Below are 21,052 nucleotides of genomic sequence, written 5' to 3'. Positions count from 1 at the left end.
ATTGACTGCTCTGCTGAGATGTTAACCTCATATGTGTCCTAGTGTGGGGTGTTATTGGGGTTGTGAAGATATTTTTATTATTTTTATTTTATATTTGTTAACCGGGGGTGTTTGCCTGAGCCAAAAAGGCCCTTTTTTCAGCAGAGGCCAGGGGAGAAAAGTTCCACATACAAAAATGACAGATACATTTAGTTATTTAGACATGATCAGTATACACACAAATTACAAAAGACATGTTTTTACAGTGGTATGCAGCACATCAGCAGTTACAGTGGAGAGAACAAACAACAAAATATTAATTTAAAAATAAGGGTAATTGATAGATTTGTGGTGTACAGCTGAAATTTGGAACACAGGTAGAATACATACATACACTGACTATGACCTCTGTGTGCTCTGAAGGGTAATTGTACTTTAATAGGCATGTACTTGTCATCCTGCCATTGTGTACATCCCTCACTGGTGGTAGTAGTGAGTATTCAGGCTCCCTGATGATGACTGGGCCAGTGCAGGGGTGACACACTGACAGTATGTACTGGTGGATACAGATGGCATTTCACAGCATTGAGACCCTCCCAGTCTGACAATGTCATACTGGGTAATTTCACAGATTGTCCATGTCTCCTTGACCACTCCTGACATACTCTGACTAGGTAAGTGTGTACTCCACACCTGAATCTGATTGCCTCACACCTATGGCTGGCATACCTGGTGACCTCTGCAGCAGGACAGCAAGTTATAGGTAGTAGTAGTAATGGGTGGATGCTGGCACTGGATAAACAGCAGTGGGTACATACTGAGCATACAATGTAAGGGAATGTATACAGTACCAGACACCCAGGTACCAGCACTGTGCCCCTAGGGGTCTGCCATGCCACAGACACATTCCCCAAACTATGTGGACAAACATCATGTATTGTTCAACTGGTGTGCGGAAATATACATTTGTCTGGCACTGGGGTCTACATCTCTTAGGCATGTGTACACATTCCACAAACATCTGGGTGCTGAAGATGTCAGACACCTATGAGGAGGTCACCCTACAACATATATGCACTGATCTCAGTTATTGTGTAGCTCAGATGTTCCTGGAATGTTCGCATGCACCTGTAGGAGCATTCACCTATTTGTGGGATGGAGGCCTGAATACATGGTACTGTAATGCTGCCCATAAGGGACAACCAGCAGTTGATGGCACTGATATGTGTGGACACATAACAACACAGTCTGTCACAGCAGACAGGCCACTTATGGCATTCCATGTACCATACCAGGGTATTAGGCTGTGGGCCCTGAGCAGCCATATCCCTAGGCCACATGTTAGCCCATGTGTATGCAAGGCAGCAGCTGATGTCCCCATGTAACAGGGACACAGGTGGTATCCCAAGGGTGTATCTGCCAGTAACCGTCCAGATGGCCATGTTACATCTGCAGAGGTGTAGGTACCTACTATGCCATGCCTGATGTGGACAGGGTGCCCATTCCCTGCAGGGTGAATGTGTGTGACACACATCCAAGCTGCCAACAAGGCCAGTCCAGGTCACTCACCAGGTGGAGGCTGTCTGTCTGAATGTGTGTGTGTGTGTGTGTGTGTGTGTGTGTGTGTGTGTGTGTGTGTGTGTGTGTGTGTGTGTGTGTGTGTGTGGTAACAGAGTGGAGCATGACCCATGCTCATGCAGCAGTCCCAACAATGTGGAGTGTGAGATTGCCTGGCATGTCAGAGTGAGGTAACTCTTGAGGTGTATGTATGACATCAAGGAGAGGGTTGGACTCATAGCCTATTGGTATATGGTAGATGTCTGATGGGCTGGTATGCCCTGGTAGGGAACTTCTGTGATGTCCCCAGCTGCTGCATGTGCTGTCTGATGTGAATGATGAATGGAAGATTATGCACATTAATGGTCCTCATTGGGGGAACATGAAACATCAGGATCAGGAGTGCAATGCATGCAGTAATGCCTGTATGGTGACACTACCCACACACACACAGTGCTGATAGATGGCAGGGGTATGGTGTGGGTGTTAGGTGTGGATAGTGATAGCAAACATGGATGTTCAGAATCTTTACATAATGGTGCCCAATGCATGAGGTACTGTGATGTGTTTCCCTGTTCATGTCTTTCAGGTGGAATGTCCAGACAGCAGCACCATTCATTCTCAGATGCTGTGACTGTGACAATCATAGATGCTATGACACTGCATCACACAATCATGTTTAGGAGGGGGGAGAAAGCAGCTGCAACAGTGGCTGCCCTGTGGTCAGACCTAGTGGCCAAGGTGAACAATCTGGGCCAGCATGGCCAAACATATGCACAAGTCAGGCACAGGGCCACTGGCCTCATCCACCATTCCCGGCAAAGGGCTGCAGCTGTGGCCAAGGACCTGACAGCCACAGGTGTGAGTCCTGCTACACAACCCTCACTTACACCAACAGAGGAATTCCTCGCCAACCTTGGGGCAGCCACCGTACCCCAGGAAATCATACAAACCTATGCCGTGGAAGTGGGTGGCACACAGTCAACAGGCGAGAAACATCCATGTAAGGCCCCAGTGGATATCATTACAGTACTGTATCATTCACACTGGCATCGTTGGAGTATGTGGATGCATATGTCATGTCAAACTGCATTTGTGGATGGGGTTTTATAATGCACACAAGTGCACATCTATTGTAAATTACAGTAAATTGTGTAGCATCAGAGCTTGTACTGTAAATGTTCAGAAATGCATAATTTATCCTATAGCAATGCTACATGTGAGTGTGCTGACAATACCTCTCGCCCACAACTTCATAGGTCCCTCTGATCTGGCTGGAGAAGAGCTAACTGAAGACGGTGAGTATGGAAATGTCTTGTTGTGGCTCACCAATACCCTAGGCATGTTAAGGGCATGCATTTTTCCCTGCACACAACTGTTCCTTTTAGCCATATTGCAATATGTGCATGTTCACTTGTGGTGGGATTAACTGCAGTGCATCACAGTGTTCATCACAGGACCCTATTCACAGGATCTGTAACATATTGGCATGTACATTTCTGTAGGTGTTGCCACTGTGCTATACAGGGCTACATCAATATTGTGTACATGGGTACAGTATGTGTTAGGTGAAGGTCCATCACATACTACCACACCTTACATATCTCAGAGGTGTATATTAGTAGCAACATTAAGTAGACATAGCTGCACTGCATGTTGTTGTGGGTCTGTCCAGAGTGTGTCTGTTGTGGTCTGATTGTATATTGTGCATGTCATCATTCAGACATTGTGTGGTCTGTATAATGCCTTTGTGCCACCTTACCTGCATGTGTGTGTGTGTGTGTGTGTGTGTGTGTGTGTGTGTGTGTGTGTGTGTGTGTGTGTGTGTGTGTATATCAGCAAACGATATAGTGTGGGTATCAATTTACATAGGTTGTCTTCCCCGCACAGGTGAACATGGGGGTTGGGGTCACTCCCCCTCACAACCTGATGTCAGTGTCTTAGTGGACTCTGATGATAGTGGCAATAGTGAGGCACAGGTGGGGTTGTCAGGTGCTGAATCTGTGCCATTAGTTGGCATCACATTTCCATCCACAATGTCCCCATGCACAGGCAGTATGCCCCCACATACCCAGTCCCCAGCAGCCACAGACAATGGACAGTTGGAGGTTAGTGGCATAGAACAGGCAAGTGTGGTGACTATGGCAAGTGTGAGTGTAGACACTAGCCATAGCCAGACAGCAGGTGAGGTCCCACACAGGCAGATGGACAGGAGTGCTCGAAAGAGGACAGCTGTCCATCAAGCCCCTGTTGCAAGTGTCACAGCAGGTGTCACCAGACACATGTTTTGGTCTGTCATGGAGACACAGGCACATTCTGAATGCAACACCAGACAGATGCTCAGGGTCATGAATGCAACACTTCCTGTCATGCGTGACGACCACTGTGGCCTTGGTGATGCCACACATAATTATGCTTCTGTCGTGGATAGATGATGAGGTGAGAAATTGTCAGTGCTTGACCATGGAATGTCTGTGCTTGAGCATGTGATGAGAGTGAGGTGTCGGCCATGTGGACATAGATCAGCAACAACATCAGCTGGGAGTCCACTTGGGCATGCACATCTACACTCCTGTAGTGGCAGTACCACCGATACTACCAAAAGGAGGGTGCTGTCCACACCACAATGGAGCAGGCCATGAGCATGTGGTCTTGCCCAGTCCCGTCAGGGACATGGATCCAACAGACAGCAGTCACCAATGAGGAGTAGTACTGCATCTGGCCTTGGGCCTGGTGGTGCTAATGAGACTCCTGGCAGAACTAGTTCCCATGTCCATGACCGGAGATGGTGAACTGTACATCCTGCCATGTATGGTCCACGGCTGTCTAACATACCCCTCTGTAGGGCAACCACATGGCTTGACTGTGTGCATATAGATACTCACACATCTCTAGCACAGGCAGATCACCACCAGACACACACATCTTTTCTACATGGCCCAATTGAGCAACACCCCTCCAGACAAACACACACACACACACACACACACACACACACACACACACACACACACACACACACACACACACACACACATGATGTCAACCGTATGGCTCAGCCTAGGCCTCTGGCAAACCCACACCACATCCTGTGCATGTGATGATACCTGTGCCAGATCCCTGTTAGCCATACCATCGATGCAGGGACATGCTTATATGGATCTGAAGCACAGGGTGAATATAGCACAGTGTAGTAATGTAATGCTGGGTAAGGTGCTGTCTGCTGGAAATTGTTATGGGTACACATCACAGTGTATGTAACTTTTATAGCCATGATGCATTATTGCTGTTAGTACTGCTGACTGAGTGTAGTCTCAAATACTGTATTCTGTTTGTGTTCCAGGTTGCTGTGTGTCTGCAGGCTATGGGCCTGCTGACATTACAAATGATGATTATGGCAGAGTGGGAACACAGTGACCTTTTAATAGCCAAGGTACAGCTGTATATGTACATGTTTACCAGGTGTGTATTCATGCAACAGTGTGTGAGGGACACTGGTGGCAGACAGTGTGACCTTGCATACATACCCCTTGACACAGGCAGCTAGCCTTCATACATGTCACCTGGGTGTTCTGTAGTACCACATGCTCATAAATACAGTGGAGGTTACTTGAGTACTGGCATTAGGTCACACAGAAGCCTAGCCATTACTTTAATCCCAACATATTCACCTATCTTTTGGACACCAGGTAGTCACAGGGCCTTCATATGTCTACATATTGCACACACATAGGCAACACACAATGTGTGTGTGACATTATCAAATGTGGAATGTAGGACACAACTTGTAGTAATGTGACAGTTGGTAGCACATAGCATGCCCATGGCAAGTGCAGCACACAGGACTTCCTCTGGTTTGCTACGATGACACATTCTTTGTGTGACATTACCTTAGCTAACAGCATCTCTCATGACATTAAGGTGCTTCTGATGTGCAATAACTGATCTATGCAATCAGCACAGCACTGTATGACATGTTTCTTGTCCTACAGTCTTGGGAAACTCTTTTCACTGTTTCAGTTGTTGTCACAGGTCACACCTTGCCAATCACGGACTGCAACCTGCAGGGTTGTACAGACATACCACTCAACTGTACAGATTTCCACAGAATGTCAAGATGCTTGCCTCATATTTGTGGTGCATTTTCTCATAAACCTCTGTTTTTCTGGCAAATCATTGCCAAATCATTGTAGGTTGATGTCCATAAATAATGGCAGATATTATGAGTTGCAGACATCATATCTTTCAGATTATCTATGCTAATGGACAATCTGTTATCCTATCACCTATATAGATTTGTAGAATCAATATTTGACAAGTGTCCCTATTATGTGGCCTTTGTCACCACATTATTTTTATGGCTTTGTAAACATTTTGTGCTGTAAGAGCTTGGGAGGTATGGGTACAGATGGTGGCCATACCTCTGACCACTGCATATGTCTGCAGGTTGTCCTGATGTCTGACACATAATGTCTTTCCATCTGTCATAAACCTGTGATTTTCTGGCCAACATTTTGGGAAATCATTACAGACTGTCATTGCAGATTAATGACATATATTGTCATGTAACACCACATACCCTTTGTAAGGTGCATTCACATGCATGGCTTGTTCTGCTATCAATTTCCCATGTGTGACACAGCAGTATGTGAAGGATGTGCCCAATGTTTGCCCCAGCTTCCCATATGGCTTTAACCAGATGTCTTTCTGTGAGTGATTGAGAGGTATGCTGGTACATACATACATACAGACATGCACACACACGCACACTTGCACACACACACACACACACACACACACACACACACACACACACACACACACACACACACACACATATATACATACACACACACACACACACACACACACACACACACACACACACACACACATATATTCATGGCCTGCCCCTGCTGATAGCTGTACCTCTACTGGCACAGATTTACAAACGGTACTGCTAGATACATAACAGAAACACCACAGAGATAATGTACTGTTGCAGTGTCTGCCAGTACTATTAATGTGAGTGACAATTCCAGGGGCTGTTAGGATTGTCAGTGGTGAGTTCAGAGGCCCTTAACATGGTGGAGCCACCTGAAACACAAACACATTGCTGAATGGGCCATACATTGAAACACACATGCACACAAAGTTGACATTTCCCATATTAGATGGCCCACCTATCTATTTATGTACAATACACAGTGATATGACTATTGTATGCACCACAGTACCTTTGCGTTAGAAACTGTGTAACTGTGCTTGTAAGGTGGATGACATCTGTAGGGGTTGCAACTAATTTGGCAATGGGGGAGTTCATAGAGTGGAAGAGGCACGCAAAATGGTATAACCATCGCATACACACAGTAAGACAGCCACTGGGGATATGCATACAGAAACACATACACAGTTGCCCATAGATTAGTAACCCTACGTATTCACTTGTATGTACTATAGTTATACGTACACATTACATGCACCACAGAGATTATATGCTTGGGACATAACTCACTACCTCTGATAACAAGTAATCTTGGGAATGCCTTCATGGATGGTGGGGTAAAACACCCAAAATAGTAACTGGTCTCATACATTGCTCTTACATACCTGGACAACTGATATTGTAACAGACTTTGTGTCAGCATGATGTTTCAGACAGGCATGATGTCTGATGCTGACATGTCTGTCAGTATGGTACGTGTGACATATTTGGCAATGATTACTCATACATGCCCATTATAAGGGGACATCTGGATATTATATAAACATCTGCACAGATGACTGGTATGGTCTGTATAGTGTAACATGGTGCATGTAAGGCAGATGCCATTAACTGCCTCTTTAAAGTAATGCCATGTGGAGGGAGTCAACAAGCCTTAAAATCATATAACCAACACACACAACACCCACAGGGGATAGGCTTCACACACAAACAAACCCAGTACTATAGTTGCCAGTATTGAGATTTGAACCCCTACATATCTAATTATTTGTACTATAGTGGTACACAGTTATTGCATGTGCCACAGAGCTTATAGAGCTGAAGAGTGTATACAGGTACTTCTAAGGTGAATGACATCAGTGGGCCTTGTAAAGTAGGGCAATGTGAAGTGTACTGGGTGGAGCACACCTCAAAATGGTATAACCCACACCCCCAGGAATATGTTTCACACACACACTCTTACATTTGGTAGAACTGAGATTAGAACTCCTACCTATTTAGCTATTTGTACTACAGTGTTGTGCAGTTATCGCACGCGCCATCAAGCTAATAGGGTTAAGGGTTGTCCAAAGGTACTTCTAAGGTGAACAACATCAGGAGCCCTTGTAAAGTAGGGCAATGGGAAGTGTACTGTGTGGAAAGGCTTCAAAATACATTAACCTACACACATTCACGTGTACAAACACTTCTACACAAACACACATTTGACAGAACTGAGATTAGAACCCCTTCCTATCTAGCTATTTGTGCTATACTGTTATGTAATTATCATACTTACCACAGAGCTTATAGAGCTGATGGCTGTCCAAAGGTACCTCTAAGGTGAATGACATCAGCGTCCCTTGTAAAGTAGGGCAATAGGAAGTGTACTTGGTGGAATCCACCTCAAAATGGTATAACTCACCCCCCCAGAGTATATGATTCTCACCCCCCACACACACACACATTATCACAGTTGCTAGTATTGAGTTTAGAACTCCTACCTATTGAGTTATTTTTATTACAGTGTTATGCAGTTATTGCATGCACCACAGAACTTATAGGTCTGAGGGCTGTCCAAAAGTACTTCTAAGGTGCATGACATCAGCAGCCCTTGTAAAGTAAGGCAATGGTATGTGTACTGGGTGGGACAGGCCTCAAAATATTTCAACCTGCAAACATGTAAACACTTATATGCATATACACATTAGCCAGAACTCAGATTAGAACCCCTACATATCTAGTTATTTGTACTACAGTGTTATGCAGTTATTGCATGCACCACAGAGCTTATAGGGCTAAGGGCTGTCCAAAGGTAATTCTAAGGTGAATGACATCAGCAGATTTTGTACAGTTGGGCCTTTGTATATGTATTGAGGGGGTAAGGCCTCAAAATACTTTAACCTAAAAACACACACCCACACAAAGGCGGGTGAAGGGATATTACAATCCCTTACCTCAGTACTATTACACAATGGGGCTCACCTTCATGCTGGCACATACGAATGGTTACAACTGGTATGGAATTGTCCGCAGCAGGACATCAGTCTATCCCTTTCAGGGTATCCTTGTCTATGATTTACTCTGTGTGTGTGTCTCTCTCTCTATCACTATCTGTCTGTCTCTTCCCTATGTGTATGTGTGTGTGCATACTTGAAATATTGTTCTATGTTGCCCATATATATGTCTGTGTATCACATGCAACAGATGCAGATATATCACATCTGGGCCACCTACAGCTAGCTACAGGTACTCCTGTCTGACAGGTGTGGGTAGAGACAGTTAAAGTGTACATAGCTGTCTTTATGCAAAGACATCTATGCACAATACAGTTGTATACTCCAATGTGGGTTTAGACATGGGCTGTGATTCTCTAAGTGTATGAGCATACCTAATATGTCCTTCTGTAGTAAGAGTGGGACACCATTCCAGAGATAGTTGTACTCTGGCCTGGTGTTTTGTGTGTTACAGCTATACCTGTCAACCTGTTAGTGCAAGAAATATGGAGATAGCCTACCAAAATGAGGGGGCAACAGCCCAAATATAGAGAGATACTGTAAATATTGCTTTCAGATATATTTTGTCTGACACTGAAATGTATTGTGTCATTACTTACTGACAGATATCCTCAGATCTTCACAGTGATTTACCTTGAAAATACAAGATGTATGATGCACAGACCAAAATTGTGAGCCAAACTATAGACATTCTTGGCCAATCTGGCCGGTTGAGAGGTATGGCTACAGCTGATTGGCTGATGAAGCTGTGTAAACAGTCCAGCACCTCAGTAATATACTGTCTGGAGATCTCTTGCTTGTCTTGTATTCTTCTTAACTGATAAGCCATATCCTGGTTTGGGTACAGAGTGCATGCTACTGAGCAGAAATGTCCATTGTATGTATGGTATATGTCACATAGTGCTGTGATTTCCAGCTATGTCAGTGGCAGGGCAGTACAGAGTAATGTGATGAAGAAGTGACAGACATTGTTTATAGGTTGATAGGTTGATATGAGGTTACTAGGCTATTGGGTCTGAAGCCCTTATAACCCTTGCAGATGAGAGTGTAGCCCATGTTAAGAAACGTCAGCACCCAGAGCCCCTGTCCAGCAGAGACACAGGTGGAATCACAGGACTGTAGTTTTTGTTTCCCATGCACTTATACAGGAAGCACTTCACAAGGGGTATTGAAGCACTTGGCTTGATGTGGACAGGGAGTGTAGTCCACAGATGGGGGAGTCTGTGGGACACGTATCCGTCATACCAACAAGCCCTATTGATATCACAGACCAGGTTGATGGTGCGCCTACAGGTTGTTCGAGTGGGCCTTGTCTTCCAGATGTGCAACAGTCCCATCACGGCAGGGTTTGGATTGCTTTGTATGCCAGACAGGGGTCACCCCTGTGGAGTCTGTACGGAACTGAGTAGAGGCACAGTGCTGTTAGCCTATCTGCATAGGGCAGGTGTTTGGGGTCATGGAATCTCCCAGCGAGGAACCTCTATTGTCTCTCCAGGTGATGAATGTGCTTTGTGAGGTACATGCCGAAGGGGGCATTTTACAAAATAATTGGCTTGATAAGCTTAGAATACATGTATCTTACGATCTCTTTGTCCCTGGATGAGATACCCTTACTTTTGAGTTGGCCCATCTATGACACCTTTTGTTCAATGGAAGCAAAATGGTGCACAGACTTCCAGTTGCTATCAACCTGGGTGGCCAAATGCTTCAGTACTGATTTTGTATGTCAGACATTGTTGTTAATGTGATAATATGTGGGGATGTCAGACTCCCCAACGGGGATGATGATGTTGCATCTGCATGCATTCAGCTTGAGGCCATGTTTCTGGCAGTAGTCATTTTTCTTGGGGAGACCTTCTGTGGGACATCCACATCTCTTTGGGTATTGATGACTGTTCCCAGCTTGCAGTCATCTGCCAAGTTGGTCAGCCATAGGCCAATGTTTTGCCCTGCACCTCAGAGAAGTATATCCTGTATACCAAAGGCCCCCAGACTGATTCCTGTGGTATCCCACTCATTACGAGTGTACTGTTTAGGTTGGCTACCCCTATTATGATCATGATGGTTCTATCAATGAATCAGTTTGCTACCCATCTGGTAACATATGGATTGCTGCTTAGTTGACAGGGTACATGTGTATGGTCAAGTGGGGAACAGTGTGTAAGGCTTTGGCCAAGTTAAGGTGGCTGGAGTGTACCATCTTTTCCTCATCCATGCCTTTGTTGGCTGTCTCAGGGATGTCATACAAAGTTCACAGACATACCTCCCCTTGAGAAAGGCAGACTGTGTGGGGTCAAGTATTTGAAGTTTGCCAATGTCCCTGTTAATGAGGTCCATGATGATCCATTGCATAACCTTGCAGATCAGGCTAGTTAGTCTGATGGGTCTTTAATTTCCCAGATCAGTGAACACTCCACCTTGGTGTACAGGGATGACAGTGACTGTCCACCACTCGGCTGTAACAAATGCAGTACTCAAGATTTGGTTGTGTAGGGTGTGTAATGATGTTGCCAGTTCATGCCTGGGTTCATGTAGGTTGCAGGCTGGGATGTATTCAGGTCCCATGGAGGCTGTCTTCTTGACTTTGAGAGGGCAGTGATGCCCTGTTCCCTAGTGATACAGGTTGGGTGGTCAGGTACTGCAGATGTCCTGTCTGGGAGCTTTCTTTGGGAATGCAGAATATATGTAAGGAAGACCTTATGATTGTCTGTCTTAGATGTGGGCAATTTGAATTTGGATATGCCTTTAAAAGATTTCAGTGGTGCTCCTATTTGTTTGTTTAGGCTAGGGGTGATTACTTCCAATTGTGCACATGCTCCTTCTCAGCCCTGGACAGCAATTTCATCCTTTTGTTGCATAGTTCCTTTATTGCAGATGTCTGCAAGCTTGTTTACTCTCCCTTAAGGGTGATGATGTTATCCTGTCAGGTATTCCCAATTCCATGCATCTGTGTATATATATATATATATATATATATATATATATATATATATATATATATATATATATATATATATATATATATGTATATATATATGCTGGTACAGTATTTTTGTGTACATTTGGACATTGGTGCCTGTTCCCTGAGTGGAGTAGGGGGCTGTTCAGCTGTTTATACCATCTTTCTGGTGGTTGTGCTCAGCTTGGGGACATTTTCATTTTACCATGGCTAGAGAGCAGTCAGGAGAGATGGTGATATCAAACGTAACTGCTTTTTTGCCAGATCTTGCCAGGGAGGATGATACCATAGGGGTACTGCAGTAGTTAATCATGTGGGTTACTGCCAAATCCAACATATGTATCACATTTTGTGGGGGCATCTGGTAGCAGACCTAAAGATTTAGCATTGATAAGATGGGGGAATCTCTGTGCATTTCTGTTCTGGCATGGTTGGTTTTACAATCAGTGGGTGGGTAATATGAGTCAGCCAGGATCAGGGTAAAGGGTTGAATCTTGATAAATTTGTAGAGGGCCAGCTATGTGGGGTGGGTATCCTGAGTCAGATATATTTGCCTGTAGCTACCCATAATTTGCATAGGAGTCTTGTCATCAGTTGACTGCACTTGAGTATCTTGTGTCAGACTGTTTGACCAGCATGTTGGTGTGTGTCTGTCTAATATATCTTTATACTCCACCTCCTTTGGCTTTCTTGCCCACATTTTGGGGTCTGGCAGTGTGGATGAGAGATCAGGTAAGGATGGGTTGCTCCCTGCAGCTGTGGGCCAGGTGTCTGTGAGTGTACAAATGTCACCATCTGCCCGGGTTACAAATATTTGCAATGAGTACATATTCCTATTTAGACTCCTAGCATTTAGCAGCATGGCCTTTATTTTGCATTTTGTTGAGTGTTATGTGTTGCTAGGATTGACCCCATGACTTTCACTAAAAGGCAGTATGAGGGAGGCAAGGGCCTTTGCCAGGAGCTTGAAGGCTAAGTGAGACAGATGCAGGCCATCACTAGCAAAGCAGCATGGTCTGTCAGCCATATGTTCCCAGACTGCCAGGCAGTGGATCCCCCGGGGATGATACCAGTAAGTAAGCTAATAGTTACTGAAAATCATTTTCTGTTTGTGTTGAGCCATCATTCCAGGTGACAGTAGAATGCTACTTAAGGCTAGGGACACGCCTGCATGGGACACATATTCAGCAAGCTGAATCATGTCTGTCTTCCTATAGTCCAGGGAGGTACATCTGATGTTCATACAACCATGGACTAGGCCAGAGTGATAACAGTACCTGTTGTGGAGTGACCTGAGTGCAAGTGTGATATGGTGGATTCTGGCACCTGACAGACAAGTGAGTAGAATTTTCTCCTTATCCAGCCTGGTGAGAGGCACATCTGTGTGTCACACAATGGAGTGTCCTATGAGTAATATGTTGGATTTATGGTAAGGCGTTAATGGTTGCAAGACACTGGTGTGTGGACTATGCATGTTCTGTGGTGTGTAGGTTTGTGGAGTTCCCATATGCTTTTGCCTCTGAGATGTCCTTTCTTTGTGTTTTTGTTTTGTTGTGGATCTCCACTTACTTGGGTGTGTGTTGTGTGGTTGTGGGTGATGTTTACTGACTCAATACCCTGCAGAGTACCTATGTTACTGCACAATTTGTTCTGGTGCACACATTTACCATTTGTCTGGCCAGTGGTTCCCCTTCCCCTTATGTGTGTCTCTTTGTCCTTCTGTAGTCCATTCACAGGCTTTGCCCACAGTGGCTGCTGTTATATATTTGCATTTCTATTGTAAGAGGGGTAGAGGCCATAACACCACACACAGGGTTATGGGCTTCAGACCTTTAAGTGTACCTGTTTATCAGATTGTCCATCATTGCACCACTTCATCTGCTGTGGTCCTCAGATGGTTTGTGTTGCTATGTTATTATGAGGCTACATGTTGGCCCTAGCTGTCAATCTGTCAAAGATTGACATCTAGACAGGCCCATATATGACAGTGAGACACAGGCCCACACATATGGGGACTGGGTAGTAATAATGCTCTGCCAAACATAGACAGTTGGGGGACGGTTTGGTATTTGCTTTCTTTTTCTTATGGGTATGACATCCGCTTCTCCACTGTCTGCCATTGATGTTTTGACATGAACCTTTCTTGTTTTGCAAATAGTTTGGCAGGTAAATGAATGTTAGGACAAGCATAACAGATATACGTGGCATACCTGTGGTCCATCTGTGACAGCCTGTCATGCCAGGTGTATGGATGGTGGCCAGTGACTTGTTGTCAGTGCTGACACAGTCAGGTCGCAGCCATTTATAATCTGGCAGTACACTAATTTTCAGGTACCTGCTGTCCTACAAGGCACCATGCCTCTCAAACTCTTAGAGCCAGAAATCTGGAGAGAGTCATAAATCATTTGGTGACAAAGGGCCGAAAATAGGGACAGGTGTGAAATATTGCCCTTACAAATATAGATAGCTGCTATAATAACAGGCTTTGCATTAGCATGCATTTTTCTAAAGGGTATGAAGTCTGAAACTAAAATCTGTTCATTATTTTCTGACTTTAGTCTTTCTCTTTCATGGTTTGCCAATGACTTGCCAGTAAACCCCAATTTCATGACAAACAGCAAACTTATGATACAAAACTCTGGACATTCTGCAAAAATCTGTACAGTTGAGAGGTATGCTAGGCACTGTGTAGGTTACTCCAAGCTATGTACTGTTCATATGAGTGGCCCCCTGTCCTTGACTTGTCCATTTTTCCTGCAGTAATGGATATTGACTTCTGGACATTGTGTACAAGTCCTACTGTAGGTGTAGCTGACATGTAAAATAGTTGGCAGAGAAAGTCTTGGAACATGGACCCTGTCAACCACAGTACTATACCTAGGCCACTAACCAACTACAGCCAAGTGTAAGTGGTGCCCACTTCCTGACAGCATTAACCACGCATATACATAGCTCATCAACCAATGCATATTGTGAACGTGCAACAAGTTATCAAGTTGACTGAGACAGACCTGGGAATGTGTGCTCTGCTGCTATTACACTACAAACACCTACAAACATACATGGTACTGCATTTCTATGGGGACACGGGTGTGTTGCAGAGGGGGGGGCTTACCTGTCAATTGTACACATCTGCACAGACTGTGCAGTTGTTGGCTTTACGTTTTGACTCCATTTAGTATAGCGTTGTGCCTGTCTTAGAGAATACTGACATATCACTAATGACCGAAGGTTAGGATGTAACGACAGACATTTGGGTTTCAGACTTCCTGCCCTTCAGAGACTTTATGTAACTGCAAGACCTGCTGTGATATCACTGTGTAAGTTTGTAAGAAGACTATTTCATCATTGTCCCTATTTGTGGGCCTTTGCCAGACATATCTTAATGAATTTCTACGGCTAACTTGTTGGGAGAGGCTGATGGGTGAGTATGGGACCCCAACACTGACACTCCTGCATATGACCTATGACCTCCAGTTTATTTGTCCCCCACATACACTGCAGTGCATTTTGTCAGCTAGGGGACTACTGCATACTCTGCAGAAGCCAGTATTGGGCAGACATTTCCTGTTGTCCCACATAGCTGTCAGTTGTCTGCGCTATCCCGGTAGGCCACCACACTCCCTTGCATATATGCAGCAAATACCTGAGATATACTACCAAAATGTGCTACTACATTCATCTACCATTAAGAAGAGTGACTTACCTTATGCCTGCGGCAGTTGTGACTCTGTCAGATGCATGCAGTACATGGCCTACACATGGTAAGGTACAGGTAGTGCGAGGTGTGTGACATCCATTTTACTGTGTGTGCAAGTCAGAGAAAGGTGTCAATCCCTGGGTGCCTAGGGTGTCAGTGTATGTACTATGCATTGCCTCTTTGCCAAGGCCAGGGCTTACTGGGTGTGCCTACATCTGCCTACAGGGGCAGGCTCTGGGGTTTCTCCTCTGTGTCCCCCTGTGCCTGTGGAGGCCTTGGCAATGGTGGGGGGCTGTGTGCCCCTTCCCTGTGATCTTCCTGGCACAGCTGTTTCTGCAGGAACATATTGTATTGCATGGCACATACTATGAACATGTGAGCACATGTGACTGGAGAGTACTTCAAGGCTCCACCAGATATGTCAAGGCAGTGGAACCATGACTTGAGCATCCCAAACACACACTCTATAATGTTCCTAGATTGTGCCTGTGCCTCATTATGATGTTCTTCACTGGGTGTGTGTGCATTTCTGATGGGTGTCATCATCCACGGTTCCAGTGCATAGCTAGCATCCCCCACAAGATGGCCATATGGGATGCCCCCTTGGCAAATGCTTGGTACAGCTGTGAGGCATGCCAGATGTGGGAGTCATGATAGCTGCCAGGGCTGCCAGCACACACATTCATGATAATGCCCTGGGCATTGCACACGACTTGGCAGTTGGAGTGATAGCCCTTGCGGCTAACATACACTATCATCTTCACCAGGTGGTGCTTTGATGTGGACGTGAGTCTATGGCACCCAGTACCTCTGGGTAGTCTGCTACACAATGGAATAGATGTATATTGCTGGTCCACTCCTCAGGGGTGCTGGGGAAATAAATGTGCTCACCAGCATGTGGTCGCATGGCATCCAGGAACTGGTGGAGTACCCTGGATGTAGATGCCTGTGAGACCCCCATGATATCCCCAGTAGATAGGTTCATAGGTTTATAGGATGATACTAGGCTATCTGCCCTAGGGCATTTATAAGCCTAGCCAGAGTGTGTTTGGCTTTCGCCACACTTTTAGATTAGTTGACTGTGCCTCAGTATAGTAGGTCACAGAAGATAGCCCTTTTAAGGTTAGTTTACTGTGACTCTGACTAGTAGGGACACAGAAGAGATTCCAGGGGTAAACCTACGATCTCCCATCCACTCGTCAAGATTTCTCTTGAAGAGGGTCATTGAGGGTCTCTGCCTAACATGGATTGGGATTTTGTTCCAGAGTGAGGGGAGCCTCTGGGATATGAATCTGTCCCTCCAGCATGTCCTATTTATTTCTGTGCTGAGGTTTAAGTCCCTGGAGCATGTAGCTCTAAGGGATTTGGATTTCCTGAGTTGGAGCATGTCCATTAATTCTGGTTTGGACATGGCTTTATACGTCAGGCACAGATCGCCTCTGAGTAGGCAGTAAGCAACTGAGTAGAGCTGGAGTTTCTTTAGCCTAACTGCGTAGGGCATCTGTTTGAGTCCCTTGATCCTCTTGGTGAGGTACTTTTGGGGTCTTTCCAGTTGCTGCAGGTGTCGGGTAAGGTACATCCCAAATGGGGCATTGTATTCAATTATGGGCCTGATGAGTGATGAGTAGAGGGGCACAATGACCTCTCTTGATCTAGATGTGAACCCTTTCATGATAAGGTGGGCTATATAGAAGGTCTTTCTAACCACTTTGGTAACGTGATTGTCAAAGGAGAGATTGCTATCTACTTGGGTCCCCAAATCTGTAATTACTTCTTCCATACTTAATGGATTACCACCTATGTGGTAATTTGTGGGCACTTTGTTTTTCCCAAAGGGGATGACTATGCACTTTTTGGCATTTAGCTTTAGGCCATGGCTCTGGCACCAGTTATCCATCTCTGTGAGACCCTTTTGGAGGATGCTTGTGTCAGTCGGTGAGTCGATTATGGCACCCAGTTTGCAGTCATCTGTGAACTTGGTCAGCCATAGTCCTCCCATGTTAGTCTGTACCTCAGAGAAATATATACTGAACAAGAGAGGTCCCAGGACTGAGCCTTGTGGGACGCCACTTGTAACTTATTTAGAGTCTGACATGGCACCTACAATTCTGACCATGTAGGTTCTATCCCCGAGCCAGTTTGCAACCCATCTTGTGACATAGGGGTTGATATTTAAGCTGGTGAGCTTATTTATGATGCCTGAGTGGGGTATTGTGTCGAAGGCTTTTGTGAGGTCCAGGTAGGCTGTGTGGACTACCTTCCATTCATCTATGTCCTTGGTGTCTGTTTCAAAGAAGTCAACCAGGTTCAAGAGGATAGATCTGCCCTTAACAAAGCTGAATTGGGTAGGATCCAGTGTTTGGAGGTTCCCAATGTTTTTGTTTATGAGTTCCATGATGATACGCTCCATAGCTTTGCAGACCAGGCTAGTCAGGCTTATAGGGTGATAGTTTCCGGGGTCCATTGTGGCACCACCTTTGTGGAGTGGGACCACTGTTGCTGTACGTCATTCCTTGGGTGCATATCCTGTAGTAAGGCTGAGATTGAACAGTGATTTTATGTGAGGGTTCAGTTCTTCTTGGAGCTCATGTAAGACGCAGCCCGGGACACCATCTGGTCCCATTGATGCTGTGTTTTTTGCTTTGGAGAGGGCAGCTCTCACCTGTGCATCTGTGATGTCAGGGAGGCTACACTCTGTTGGGAGAGACATTTGCTCTTTTGGGGGGGAAGGGGGGGGGGGAGTTTGCACTGAACCTGTCTGCCAGGATGTTAGCAATGTCTGTGGGTTCAGTGTACTTTTTGTCATTTTGCACTAACTCAGAGCATATCTGGGAGTTGCCACCCAGGTTCCTGACATAACTAAAGAAGGCCTTGTGATTATCTTTAGCGTCTTGTGCAATTTTTCTTTCGAAGCTGGCCTTAGATAATTTTATGAGGGATCGTAGTTTCTTGCTAGTACTGATTAGAGATGCCTTCTCTTTTTGGGATTTTGCTCTATCATGTAGTAGCTTCCTCCTTCTGTTGTATAGCTTATTTATGTCTGGAGTCCACCAGACAGGTCTCCTGCCTTTGCAGGAGTGAGTCTTGGTTTTATTTGGGATAGCACAATCCATGCATTCCTGTAGGTGTCCATAGAATGTATTTGTAAAGGATTCTGTGGTTTGGGCTGTATTTTCCACTGGCCCGGGGGCTTTGAAGGATTCCACCTCGGTTTTGAGAAGTGTGAAGTTTGCTTTTGAGAAGTTCTTCACCATGGTTTCCTTGGCTGGGGGTGGGGACGGGATATGGATGTCCAGTGAGATTAATTTATGGTCAGATCTTACCAATGAGGGGTATACCTCTGGTATGGAACATAGAGTCCCCATGTTGGTGATGATCAGGTCCAATATGTTTTCCCCTCTTGTGGCAGTGGTGACCAGTTGTTCCATAGCATTTGAGTTTATAAATTCTAGGAAGCATTGGGCGAGGGTGTTGGGGCTTGAGTAGTGCTCCCAGTTTATGTTTGGGTAGTTGAAGTCACCCAATATGATGGTGTTTGGAGAGACCTTCATATTCTCCAGTGTTTTCAGGAAAGCTGAGTGGGGTTCCTGAGTTTGGGAGGGTGGTCTGTAGCAGGATACAAACTGAAAGGCAGTTTTTCCCACTGTCAGTTGCACATGGATGGTCTCTGATGCTTCGTGCAGTGCCACTAACCTGGAGGTGTGGGTATCTTTGATGAATATGGATACCTATGTCCTTAGCAACCACTGTTACCTGTTATTGTTATGAGTCTGCATACTTCCCATTATAATGGCAAAATTCATGTTTCACATTTAATTGACTTTTTACAGTTTTTTTTTAATTTTCTGCACAATCGCATTTGCGCACAGCTGCACTCCACTTAAATGGCCAAAATCAGCCAAATCAAAAATTTGATTCTGGCAATTTTAAAACTTTTGCATGCCAATGGCCATAGTTTTGGCCATTGGTATGCCTAATAAACATAATACATGCTTTACTTTGAGCTGTCATGACCCCATTTTGCAGAAATACGTACTGTTAGTAACCAAATACATTTCTGCTGTGGACACGGCTCTAACATGGATGCCTGTCTGCTTGCTGGATTACTAATTCACTTCATTTGCATGGTTTTCACCAGCAAATGAGGTGATTTGCATTATTCCATGGTGTCCATGTTGGAATAGTGCTAGGAGGCTCATGCACACCCCCAGCCTTGTTTACTGGATCACACAGGCTCTGAACTCCCTGTTTGAGCCGTGCCACTATTCTTACACAGAGATTAACTCTGTGTAAGCTTTATTGAATCCTGGCCCATAACTATTGCTTATCTTCTTCCCTGTCTTACCTATGGTGCTCCATTATTCATTAACTTACTCACTACCTTAAAATCAAATTAAAACCTGCTACAACAAAATAGCTAGATTTGCCGTTAATGCTTCTTACTCTTTTCATCACTGTATAGCTTTACACTCTCTAAACTGGTTCAAACTACTACATTATCTCTCCTATATTCAATTAATCTCAGGCCATAAAATAGTACACAAACCCATGGTATGTCCAGCCCTCACTTCCTTATTCAACATCTACTTTCCCAACAGTCACCTTAGATCTAAGAACCAACATTTATTGCAAATATATAAACCAAAATGTCCTGCCAGCCAACTTTTATACTCTACTATATAGCTAGACTCTGGAACTCCCTCCCTCTCACTGTTAAATCCAACCTTCAAAATCCTACTTTTAAAACTTCCTTACATAACTATTTTTCATCCATTTGAAATTGTAACTGCTCTGCACCCCTGCATCTAAAACTTAACCATTTCCTTCCTCTCTATTCCTACTCTTAACCCTGCTCAAACTAGTCTCTATCATATAACCTAGTTATTCATATTTATATAACAATCTTCACCTTCACCTCTATATCTTCTTCCTTTTCCCCTCTAGGCCTATACATGTCTACTTCTTCTTCTCTAAATGCCTCTTTTCCTCTAAGTCTACCTCTTTACGTTCACCACTTCCCCCAAAGGTTATCTTTTTTATCCTTGACTTCTATGTATGTACTTCCTGAATTTTATACGTTTTTCATTTTCATAATTTTTGCTTTACCTCCAAAGTCAATACCCTTGTTATAATCATAGTTTCCTTTCTTTGTTTGTTTCATACACTCTTCACATGTAAACATTTATGTATGAATTCACTACTGTTTGTACTTTGAAATTGTTGAGCTTAACTTGCCTGTATACATTTTAATTGTTCTATATTATTACTTGTTTTGGAGCTTTCCTTCCAGGGCCTCCACTGAAAATGGACTTCCAAGGCCCAGTAGACTATCCTGCTAAGCAAATCCCAATAAATAAATAAGCCAGTCATAAGGCTTTCTTTAATTATGCCTGAAATCTTAAAGGGAATGCCCAGTTATGTGCCAAACTGATTGTGGGTGGTAATACTCACACTGAAACCGAAGAAATTGCCAACCTACTGGCGTACAGATTTGGCACAAATTTCACTCCCCTGTCCCCACCAGACACAACCCAAACCATTCCTGTCACCAGTCCATTACTTAGCACCTCAAAAGAAAAAGTCATATTTGCCCTCTTCAAGGCTGAACACACAGCATCCATGGTAAAAGATAACAT

The sequence above is a fragment of the Protopterus annectens genome, chromosome 1.part1, assembly GCF_019279795.1.
Source record: "Protopterus annectens isolate FY-2018-M chromosome 1.part1, PAN1.0, whole genome shotgun sequence".
NCBI classification, from domain to species: domain Eukaryota; kingdom Metazoa; phylum Chordata; order Ceratodontiformes; family Protopteridae; genus Protopterus; species Protopterus annectens.
The sequence above is the reverse complement of the archived record's forward strand: the minus strand, read 5'-3'. Positions refer to the sequence as shown.